Consider the following 11,851-nt stretch of genomic DNA (forward strand, 5'->3'; position numbering starts at 1 on the left):
CAGTCTGGAAAGAGATCCATAAGGAAGCCCCTGCTTTTTATCTCTTAGGAAGACCTCAGTTTTTGAAAACATGCTTCACTCCACAACTGAGTGTTATAAAGACATTTATCTAAAGCTGGATTTTTTTTCCTGGAAGGTGTCATTCATGTAGGAGTACAGTAGAGATGGACTTGCTTTGAGCAGGCCCAGTTCTTCAGGGCTATTTCCAGGTTTCAGAAAGCAGGCTCAGTCCTCTTCTGATCTTCAACAGGTCCATTAGGTTTTGAGGAGGGTACTGGGAATGACACATTATACTTAGCGGGAGCTTGTGGGTATGGAGAGGAGGGGGGATCCTGACCTCTTCCTAAACAATAAGGCTAACGTTCCCAGCGTTACCCCTACCCACATTAGCAGCCTATCCTGTGTTCCCTACAGCAAAGAAAAACCACAGTGCCCCCTCTTCGCCCAAATCCAAGCTGGTAAAAGCATTCTCCATTTATGCAGAGCCTGTATGCACACTCTAAAGGAAGGACCAGGAAAATGAGCAACCTTGCCTCTGTGATCACTTCAAACCAGTTCTGGGAGCAGCTCCCTCCTCACAGTGATTAGAGCCTGGCTAACTGGGGACACAAAGAAATGGCCTGTGCATATGACACCTGCATGTGACAGGGGAGACCCCTTTGGAAATACTAAAGTTCCTGAGCACTGGCAAAATGGACATCCTGCCAGAGGAAGAGAAATACATATCCACACCCCAACCTTTGTCTTCTGCTCTGGGAGCAGTTTTAACTTCTCATGTAAAGTTTAGCACTCAGGGGTCTGCAGCTGAATGATAATGCATATTAGCCTCAAAAAGCTTTAGCCAGGAAATAAGTAACCTTCTAAAAGTACCTCTTCTATAATATTTACTCAAATCTGACTTCATCAGTGAACTGGGCCTGTTATAAATATTCAAAGAGGCCAAGAGAGAAATTTGTAGGTGTTTCCTAGCCAGCTTTCCTATTGAACAGTCAGTCGCACTATCGTGAAAATAGCTTCTGGGCCTTTCCACTGTAAGGATATGTGTAACATTTCTACATGGCCTACTGTTAAATACCATGCACCCTGCCTTTTGGGCAGTAAGGACTACTTGGGACTGACTTGCAGTTTAAAAGCTGTTTAGTCAAGCTATAATGGTAGGCCTGAAGCCGTATTTGAAACTGTGGTGGATGGCACAATGGTTGCTTCAGTCCACTAGTGACATTTAACTTACTGGCCCTAGGTAGACTTTGTACCATATATGAGGGCCTTAACCCCTTCGATGCTCATGACGGAATGGTTCCGTCATGAGCATCGGTTCCCCTGTGCTCATGATGGAACCATTCCTTCATGAGGAGAGGGGCAGGAAATCCCTCTGCTGTCTGTAGCAGAGGGATTTCCTTCTCTCCCACCAGGGAGGGGGGAGCGACTCCTTGGGCAAGGGCTTTTGCTCCCCCCAAATGTATTTGGTGTGATTTAGTCTTTTTGCCCCCCCCCCTGGGGGACAGATGGGGGCAGTAGCCCCCAATCTGACCCCCGGGGGCAAAATGCCGACTAGATGCCAGGGATTATTTTGGGCGCATAATTTATTGGGGTTGGGGCTGCCCATAAAGGGCATGTCCATTCCCCCATAAAATTTACAACCTTTCTGCCCCCACCTGGGGGACAAAAATCCCACTATACGCCAGGGATTTTTAAAAAAAATTATTTGTGATGGGGGCTGCCCAAAAAGGGCATGCCCCCACCCCCACCCCACAAAAATGACAGCCTTTCTGCCCCCCATGGCAGATGGGGGCATTAGCCCCAAACGCCAGGAATTTTTTGGGGCAAATTCGAATTAGCATGGGGGCTCCCAAAACGGGCATGCCCATGCCCCCACCCCTGCAAAAATTGCAGCCTTCCTGCCCCCCTGGGGGGCAGATGGGGCAGTAGCCCCCAGTCTGCCCCCCGGGGGGCAAAAAGCCCAGTAGACGCCAGATATTTTCTGGCAAATTTTAATTAGGGTGGGGGCATTGGCATGCCCGTTTTGGGCAGTCCCCACCCTAATTAAAATTTGCCCAAAATACTCCCTGGCTTCTAGTGGACTTTCTGCCCACCCTGGGGGGCAGATGGGGGCATTAGCCCCCATCTGCCCCGCCGAGGAGGGTCAAAAAGCCCACTAGATGCCAGGGATTTTTTGGGGGCAAATTTGAATTAGGGTTGGGGATCCCAAAACGGGCATGCCCATGCTCCAATCACCTCCCCCACAAAAATTACACCTTCCTGCCCCCCTGTGGGGCAAATGGGGCAGTAGCCCCAATCTGCCCCCTGGGGGGCAAAACCCCCACTAGACATCAGGGATTTTTGGGGCAAATTTTAATTAGGGTGGGGACATTGGCATGTCCGTTTTGGACAGCCCCCACCCTAATTAAAATTTGCCAAAAGAAATCCCTGGTGTCTAGTAGGCTTTATGCTCCCCCGGGGGGGAAGATGGGGGCAATTCCATAAAGCAACTATAGATGTAAAGGCTTTATACACCTCCATACCACACAACCAAGGCCTAGAAGCGGTAGAGAAAGCGCTATTAGATAGTGATTATAACCATGACATGAAAATATTACTTATGGAATTGTTAGAATTTACCTTAATGCACAGCTATTTACTTATCAGAACCAGTGGTATCTACAAAAAAGTGGACCGTCGATGGGAAATTGTGCGTCCCCAACCTATGCCAATATATACATGAGAGAATTCGAGGAAACCAACATTCTACAGAAAGAAAATTGGACAAGACACATTCGACTCTACGTACGCTTCATTTACGACATTTTCATCGCATGGGAAGGATCAAAAGAAACATTAACCAAACAGATAGTAGATTTGAACTCTATAGATGAGAGGATCCAATTCACATGGGAAATAAGAGAAGAAGTCATACATTTCTTGGACGTGGAAGTGACAAAAAAAAACAACCGGATTTGTAACAAATCTCTTTAGAAAAGCAACAGACAGGAATAACATACTCATATATGAGAGCTATCATCCTCCATCTCTAAAGAAACATTGACCCTACTCCCAATTAATGAGGGTTAAAAGAGTAGTCTCGGAATCACAACAACTAGAGGAACAAACCAATCAAATGATCAAAAGGTTTAAGAACAGAGGGTATCCAGAAACCATACTGCAGCAAGCCAAACATAGGATCTAAGCCATAAAAAGGGAAGATCTTTTTATTTCGCAACCAAAAACCACAGAGCAAAGAATCACCTGTGTCAGTAAATTTTCAACTGTGAGTTACCAATTCAAGAAAATCATAAAGAGATATTGGCCTTTATTGAAGGCAGAGCCAGACTTTAAAGACATGTTTTCAAAAGAACCTATATTTGCATATACCAGATCTAAGAATTTAGGACAGCTACTAAAACCAACCCACACTGAAGCACATGCCATAAGATTAAGCATGAGCGTAAAATCCGTTACGCTCGCGGATTTTGCGAATTTTCGGTAAATTCGCGATCCGCGAACTCCCGCGAATTTACCGCGAATTCGCAAATCCGCGAGCGGCGGATTCCGGGGGCAAAAGTTCAAGCCTTGCTGGCCTGTTGTAACTATTTTACGATGGCGCCGGCAAGCTGCCAGCGCCATCCTAAAATAGTTACTAAGTTAGCTTCAACAGGAAGCGCTAATAGATAAAATAAAGCAGGTGCTCGAGCACCTGCTTTATTTTATCTATTAGAGCTTCCTGTTGAAGCTAATTTAGTAACTATTTTAGGATGGCGCTGGCAGCTTGCCGGCGCCATCGTAAAATAGTTACAACAGGCCAGGCAGGTGTGCCTTCTTCCCAAATATACCATCGAAAATCAGCTGTGATGCTGGACAGAGGCCTTTGCATCCTTGACTTTCACGAGCGCAATCCTCGTGCTGTTCCTGTGGCCAGGAGCTTCTGTATCTTCATCTGCTGCTCTGATCGGTCTCTGACCTTTTATACACACAAGAGGCATGTGCACTCGCATGGAAGCCCCGTCCGTTTGGCCCCGCCCACACACTCCCGGTGTGCACCGTCTTCCCGCCATTTACCCACTATGATAGCTCACTCAAGGGACCCCTGCGCCCTTCAGCGCGATTGCATAGTAACACACACCTGGTCGCTGTAGACAACTCTCTGGCACTTTAGGCAGCTGTAGTGTAGTAAAAGCACTATACATTTACCCAACGAGGTAGCACTTACTGATTATCCAGTATAAAGTACTCCAGTTGAGTAGAGGTATGGCACAAAACGGTGGCGTCTTCTTGAATAAATATGAAGGGCAGGGTTCATTCTGGCACGATGGTCCTGGCACAAAAATTAAACCTCAACCGGAAGCACTTACAGATATCAACTAAGCATGTGCCCTAGTTGAAGCTTAAATTCAGTGACTCATTCATCGGCCCAAAAAACAATCGTGAGCGTTGTCAAGGCTGGGCAGATGTGCCTTCTTCCCAAATATACCATCGAAAATCAGCTGTGATGCTGGACAGAGGCCTTTGCATCCTTGACTTTCACCAGCGCAATCCTCGTGCTGTTTCTGTGGCCAGGAGCTTCTGTATCTTCATCTGCTGCTCTGATCGGTCTCTGACCTTTTATACACACAAGAGGCATGTGCACTCGCATGGAAGCCCCGTCCGTTTGGCCCCGCCCACACACTCCCGGTGTGCACCGTCTTCCCGCCATTTACCCACTATGATAGCTCACTCAAGGGACCCCTGCGCCCTTCGGCGCGATTGCATAGTAACACACACCTGGTCGCTGTAGACAACTCTCTGGCACTTTAGGCAGCTGTAGTGTAGTAAAAGCACTATACATTTACCCAACGAGGTAGCACTTACTGATTATCCAGTATAAAGTACTCCAGTTGAGTAGAGGTATGGCACAAAACGGTGGCGTCTTCTTGAATAAATATGAAGGGCAGGGTTCATTCTGGCACGATGGTCCTGGCACAAAAATTAAACCTCAACCGGAAGCACTTACAGATATCAACTAAGCATGTGCCCTAGTTGAAGCTTAAATTCAGTGACTCATTCATCGGCCCAAAAAACAATCGTGAGCGTTGTCAAGGCTGGGCAGATGTGCCTTCTTCCCAAATATACCATCGAAAATCAGCTGTGATGCTGGGCAGAGGCCTTTGCATCCTTGACTTTCACCAGCGCAATCCTCGTGCTGTTTCTGTGGCCAGGAGCTTCTGTATCTTCATCTGCTGCTCTGATCGGTCTCTGACCTTTTATACACACAAGAGGCATGTGCACTCGCATGGAAGCCCCGTCCGTTTGGCCCCGCCCACACACTCCCGGTGTGCACCGTCTTCCCGCCATTTACCCACTATGATAGCTCACTCAAGGGACCCCTGCGACCTTCGGCGCGATTGCATAGTAACACACACCTGGTCACTGTAGACAACTCTCTGGCACTTTAGGCAGCTGTAGTGTAGTAAAAGCACTATACATTTACCCAACGAGGTAGCACTTACTGATTATCCAGTATAAAGTACTCCAGTTGAGTAGATGTATGGCACAAAACGGTGGCGTCTTCTTGAATAAATATGAAGGGCAGGGTTCATTCTGGCACGATGGTCCTGGCACAAAAATTAAACCTCAACCGGAAGCACTTACAGATATCAACTAAGCATGTGCCCTAGTTGAAACTTAAATTCAGTGACTCATTCATCGGCCCAAAAAACAATCGTGAGCGTTGTCAAGGCTGGGCAGATGTGCCTTCTTCCCAAATATACCATCGAAAATCAGCTGTGATGCTGGACAGAGGCCTTTGCATCCTTGACTTTTACGAGCGCAATCCTCGTGCTGTTCCTGTGGCCAGGAGCTTCTGTATCTTCATCTGCTGCTCTGATCGGTCTCTGACCTTTTATACACACAAGAGGCATGTGCACTCGCATGGAAGCCCCGTCCGTTTGGCCCCGCCCACACACTCCCGGTGTGCACCGTCTTCCCGCCATTTACCCACTAGGATAGCTCACTCAAGGGACCCCTGCGCCCTTCGGCGCGATTGCATAGTAACACACACCTGGTCGCTGTAGACAACTCTCTGGCACTTTAGGCAGCTGTAGTGTAGTAAAAGCACTATACATTTACCCAACGAGGTAGCACTTACTGATTATCCAGTATAAAGTACTCCAGTTGAGTAGCGGTATGGCACAAAACGGTGGCGTCTTCTTGAATAAATATGAAGGGCAGGGTTCATTCTGGCACGATGGTACTGGCACAAAAATGAAACCTCAACCGGAAGCACTTACAGATATCAACTAAGCATGTGCCCTAGTTGAAGCTTAAATTCAGTGACTCATTCATCGGCCCAAAAAACAATTGTGAGCGTTGTCAAGGCTGGGCAGATGTGCCTTCTTCCCAAATGTACCATCGAAAATCAGCTGTGATGCTGGACAGAGGCCTTTGCATCCTTGACTTTCATGAGCGCAATCCTCGTGCTGTTCCTGTGGCCAGGAGCTTCTGTATCTTCATCTGCTGCTCTGGTCGGTCTCTGACCTTTTATACACACAAGAGGCATGTGCACTCGCATGGAAGCCCCGTCCGTTTGGCCCCGCCCACACACTCCTGGTGTGCACCGTCTTCCCGCCATTTACCCACTATGATAGCTCACTCAAGGGACCCCTGCGCCCTTCAGCGCGATTGCATAATAACACACACCTGGTCGCTGTAGACAACTCTCTGGCACTTTAGGCAGCTGTAGTGTAGTAAAAGCACTATACATTTACCCAACGAGGTAGCACTTACTGATTATCCAGTATAAAGTACTCCAGTTGAGTAGAGGTATGGCACAAAACAGTGGCGTCTTCTTGAATAAATATGAAGGGCAGGGTTCATTCTGGCACGATGGTCCTGGCACAAAAATTAAACCTCAACCGGAAGCACTTACAGATATCAACTAAGCATGTGCCCTAGTTGAAGCTTAAATTCAGTGACTCATTCATCGGCCCAAAAAACAATCGTGAGCGTTGTCAAGGCTGGGCAGATGTGCCTTCTTCCCAAATGTACCATCGAAAATCAGCTGTGATGCTGGACAGAGGCCTTTGCATCCTTGACTTTCACGAGCGCAATCCTCGTGCTGTTCCTGTGGCCAGGAGCTTCTGTATCTTCATCTGCTGCTCTGATCGGTCTCTGACCTTTTATACACACAAGAGGCATGTGCACTCGCATGGAAGCCCCGCCCCAAATCCGCAAATCCGCAAATCCGCAAAATCCACGGATTTTGCAGATCCACGATCCGTGACTACGCAAATCCGCGAATCGTGGATCCGCAAAATCCGCCCATGCTTACATAAGATACAAAGGTACACAACCATGCTAAAACTGTCATAATTGTGGCAACATTGTAAGAGGGAACAGCATCCGACACCCTACAACGGGTAGTGAAATTAAGCTGAAAGTTAATGGATCATGCGACACAACAAACATCATTTACCTGTTAAACTGTCCATGTGGCAAAGGTTATGTGGGTCAAACGGAGAGGAAACTCAAAGTAAGATTGAACCAACACAAAAGTAACATACGCACTAGAATGATGAAATCTACAATAGCCACACACTTCGTGGAGGCTCAACACCAGATGGACCAACTAAAAGCTTGCATCCTAGAAGTTGTGGAAAGAAGAGAAGGAACAGACAACAAGAAAGCTCTTTTATAATGCGAAAATCATTGGATCTATTATCTGGGTACCATGAAACCCAAAGGACTTAATGAAAGAATTGAATTTATGTGTTATTTATAACATAAATAAGTAACGAATGTCATCATGGTGAATACATATAGGCGATAATACAGGAACCACAGTCACAAAAGATAATTTTTGTTCCCATTTCATTTTATTTTTACACACAATTACAGTAGTGTGCACCTTTCTGCATTAGAAATTCTCAACACTCATTGGGTACAAACATTTCCATCATAAACGCGCGTTATATATATATTCATAGCGTTGCAGCACATATCACTTTAAGAGTACACCCACGTGATAGAAAGGCCGGTATCAGCTTAAGTAAGACGTAAACGCCAGCGCGTGCAGACGCCCACATGCGTATCCCAGCACGCATTGCAACAAGAAACACAGTAACGGACAGAGAACGCCACATCGGTAAGTGTTGAACAGATACCGAACACGCTTTCGCGTGACGGCGGGTACAGATTTAGATAGATCACAAACGAAAAGGACTTCACTATACCCGCAATAGGAACGTAATTTAACATATGGGGTGCCAGTGCAGAGACCTAGCGAAGCGTATAGAAACTAAATGCGCACATATCAAAAGTGAACATTTATACAGCATACATAAACGGTAGGGAAGGCACAACAATGAAGGTTAACTAAAAGAGAACCTTCAATATAGCGAACACATCGAGTGAACCTACACCACATAAAAATTACCACCTAGAAGAGAATGTTGTATAGACCGCGGAAGGCGCAGGAAGAGCTACACTCATTTACATTTTAGATAATCATTTTTTAGAAATAGCAGCATCTCACACACCCACCTTAAGACATAGGTACTAATCCCAAGCAAAGCATATCGCGTTAGACAGGTGGCAAACAAACTGAACACAGAAAACTCAAACAAATCATTGTTATCTTTTCAGATCTCATCCCTTGAGAAAGGCGTGTGATGCCGAAATGCATTGGGACAGCTTATAGAGTGATGTGTAAAACTATTGCGAAACGTTAAGCATGGAATGAAATATCGTTTAGAAGAAAGATGTGAATACAACATCTGAAACGAAATGCATGGATCAATAAAAGAAAGTTGAATATTCTAGAAGGTTACAAAGTATCTTTATTGTTTGAAAAGAGCTGGATACACAGCATCATTAGTGCCCAGGTGGAGAGACCAAGGATTTGGATCTGCAATTAATGGTTACATTACTTCTGCAATGGGTCATTTAACAAGGGCAAGTCCCATTTCAATGTGCATGCGTCAGTCTTACGCCTGCTGTGAGGCAGGCGTACGATATTGGTGCATTTGCATCCTAGAAGTGGCGCAGTGAAATCTCAAAAGCCAGAGGCACAACTGTCAGGCACAGCACTGTTTCATTTTTTCAGGGCCCGGCACTCATAGCATGCCCTGCTTGGTGATGATATGGTCAAACCGCAGGCGGTGGATGGGCGTCCTCAGTTCACTTATTAAAGTGAATGAACCCTCCAAACTGATCATTAGGTTTAATGCTAATATACAGGAAACCCGGCGAGTAGAAATACTGAAAGTCAGGCTAGAATGGAGGCGCAAATTGATTAGTCCTTTGAGCGACAAGGAATGGCTATATTGCTGCACTCGCACTAGGACAGTATTTCTTAATGGGAGGCACAGGCTCATCCACTATACATTTCTGCACAGAGTGTATTACACTCCAGAGAGGCAGTGTCGATATGGGCTATCTGAGAACTCCAAATGTCAAAGATGCGGGAGCGAGGAGGCCAGTTTTTGGCACCTGGCTTGGCAATGCCCTTGGATTCAAATATTCTTGTGTACAGTGTTCCAGGAGCTTGGGATTATTATAAGTGCTGACCTGGAGCCCGACCCCAAGATGGCATTGCTGGGTTGGGACCTAAATGTGGAAAAAGTGGCATGTCCCCTGGTAGCCATTGGCATTCTCTTGGCCAAGCGCAGAGTGGCAATTAGCTGGGCGAGGGGCCCACTACTGACAGTAAAAGAGTGACATGCTGACATGCTTTATTGTAATACACAAACTGAAGCATAAAGTGAACTACTTCCTCCCACCAGTCGGCCCAAGTGTTGTTAGGGTCCCTATCAAACATATCTCCTTAGTAAAGGTACAAGCACAGGATCTGATTGTGCTGATGGTACTGAGATGGTTGTACCAGAAGCGTAAGCGGGTGGGGGGGATAATGGGTAGATGGGATGAGGGTGCACATGTGATACAAAAGTTTAGCATATGGTTGCGTGCTTGTGTGCTGCCCAGGAAGGCTCTCTTGTCAGCTGAGCCTGATGGTGGGGGTTTCGGATTGTGGACATCATGATGGCATTTCATATGTTCCAGGAGGAGATTATACGAACTCTGTATTCTTTTCATGCTCGCCTTGTTATATGCTGGACTGCAGGAAGTGTCATGTATTGTAATGTCTGGTCACGCTGTATCTGATTTGTATTGTGCTTGTTTAATAAAATTCAATAAAAAAAGAACAATTGTGACCTACCTTATTAATATTCATGTGGTAGGCCAATTTGCAGCCTATTAGAAATCACTATTAAGAGCCGCCAGCAAGTGCGCTCTAGGCGATTTTGCCCGTTTTTTCTCCACAACAACGATTTTTCTGTCACAAAGATGATTTTTACGGGGTCACTATATTAATTAACCCCTTCCATGATATTTGAAGAGGTTTCAGGTTTTTTTACTTACGAGAAGTGGGGATTCCGGCTCCCTGGTTCCTGCTCCCAGCTCTGTCACTGGGTACTGCGTGATATGTTTGTCAACGGGGCAGGGAGCTCATCAGGAAAGGGCCAGGCTCGGGCCTAGCCACACCTACAGTTCAGTTTAGCTGCTGCACCAGGCTATATGAGGATTTATTCATACCTTTTACTATATTTATTCAGAAGTTGCTCATATTTCTTCAACTTTGACATTTTATTTGAAAAAATGGAAAATTAAAGTCCCCTCAGCAATAAAAGAAGACAGCAGGTTTCACCTCCTTCAGTAAAATCGAAAGTGGGTGAGTCATTTGAACCCTCACTTTCTTTAATTTTGGGGGAAATTCAAGCGCTTAGAGTTAATACTGATACCATTGCGACAGAAGTTAAAAATGTACGTAAGGAAATGGCAAGTTTGTTCATGAAGATTTCAGATAACTCTATTAAAATACAAGATAATAAAGTCAAAGTGGATGTTTTTACCTCTCTTGTGGCGAAAATATCTCCAATGTGCTCACATTTTCTGGATTTGGAAAATTGTAATAGACAATACAATCTCCGCATATTTAATTTACCAGAAGACGTGGAAGGTTCTAACTGTCGGTTACACTTAGAGAACTTAATTGTTGGTCTTTTGAATATCAAATTCCCAGAAAAGTTGGAAGTTGATAAGGCCCACAGAATCCCTTCTCATCGCAATCTTCATCATAACAAACCTAGACAGATGGTTTTTAAAATTCTTCGTCATCACCATTTGGTCATGGTCAGAAAAGCAAAAAGAGAAATTACTTCATTGATAGTTAATGGTAGTAACATTTTTATTCACCAGGACTTTGCTAAGGAAACTGTTGCAATTCGTAAGGAGTTTACTGATCTACGCCCTCAGCTACGAAGCCTTGGATATAAATACGGCCTTTTTGATCCATCCACAATGCGCATTTGGAAGGATCATTTTTCGAAATCCTTTCAACGTCCGGATGAACTGCGCCATTTTTTTGATCAACAAATGCAGCATTCAATGGATACTCATGACCCTACTACTTGACTTTTTTCTAACATGATTTTTCTGACACTATTATAACGCATTTCATTCTTATTTTGGGCTCCAACTGTTCCGGCCATGGTTGCAGAGCGTGTGTGCATTTCACTTTTCATATTTATGTCTTTTGTTTGTCTCCTTTTCTTTATTTCACCTTCTTCTTTCCTTTTTGCAAGTTCTAGAGCTACTGTCATTTTAACTCTTATACTTTCTTTTTACGCTCCTCTTCTTTTTCTTTTCTCTTGTTTCCCTTCAGCCTGGCAAATATTAAAGTTGTTTCTCTCAATATTTAAGGTTTACTCCATCCGGGTAAACGTACAAAAATGTTAGATTACTGAGGTAGGTGCAAAGCTGATTTTTGTTTTTTATAAGAAACCCATGTCGATGATAACATTTTTGATTTTATGAAGAAAAA

Source organism: Lissotriton helveticus, chromosome 2_1 (genome assembly GCF_964261635.1).
Source record: "Lissotriton helveticus chromosome 2_1, aLisHel1.1, whole genome shotgun sequence".
Lineage (NCBI taxonomy): Eukaryota > Metazoa > Chordata > Amphibia > Caudata > Salamandridae > Lissotriton > Lissotriton helveticus.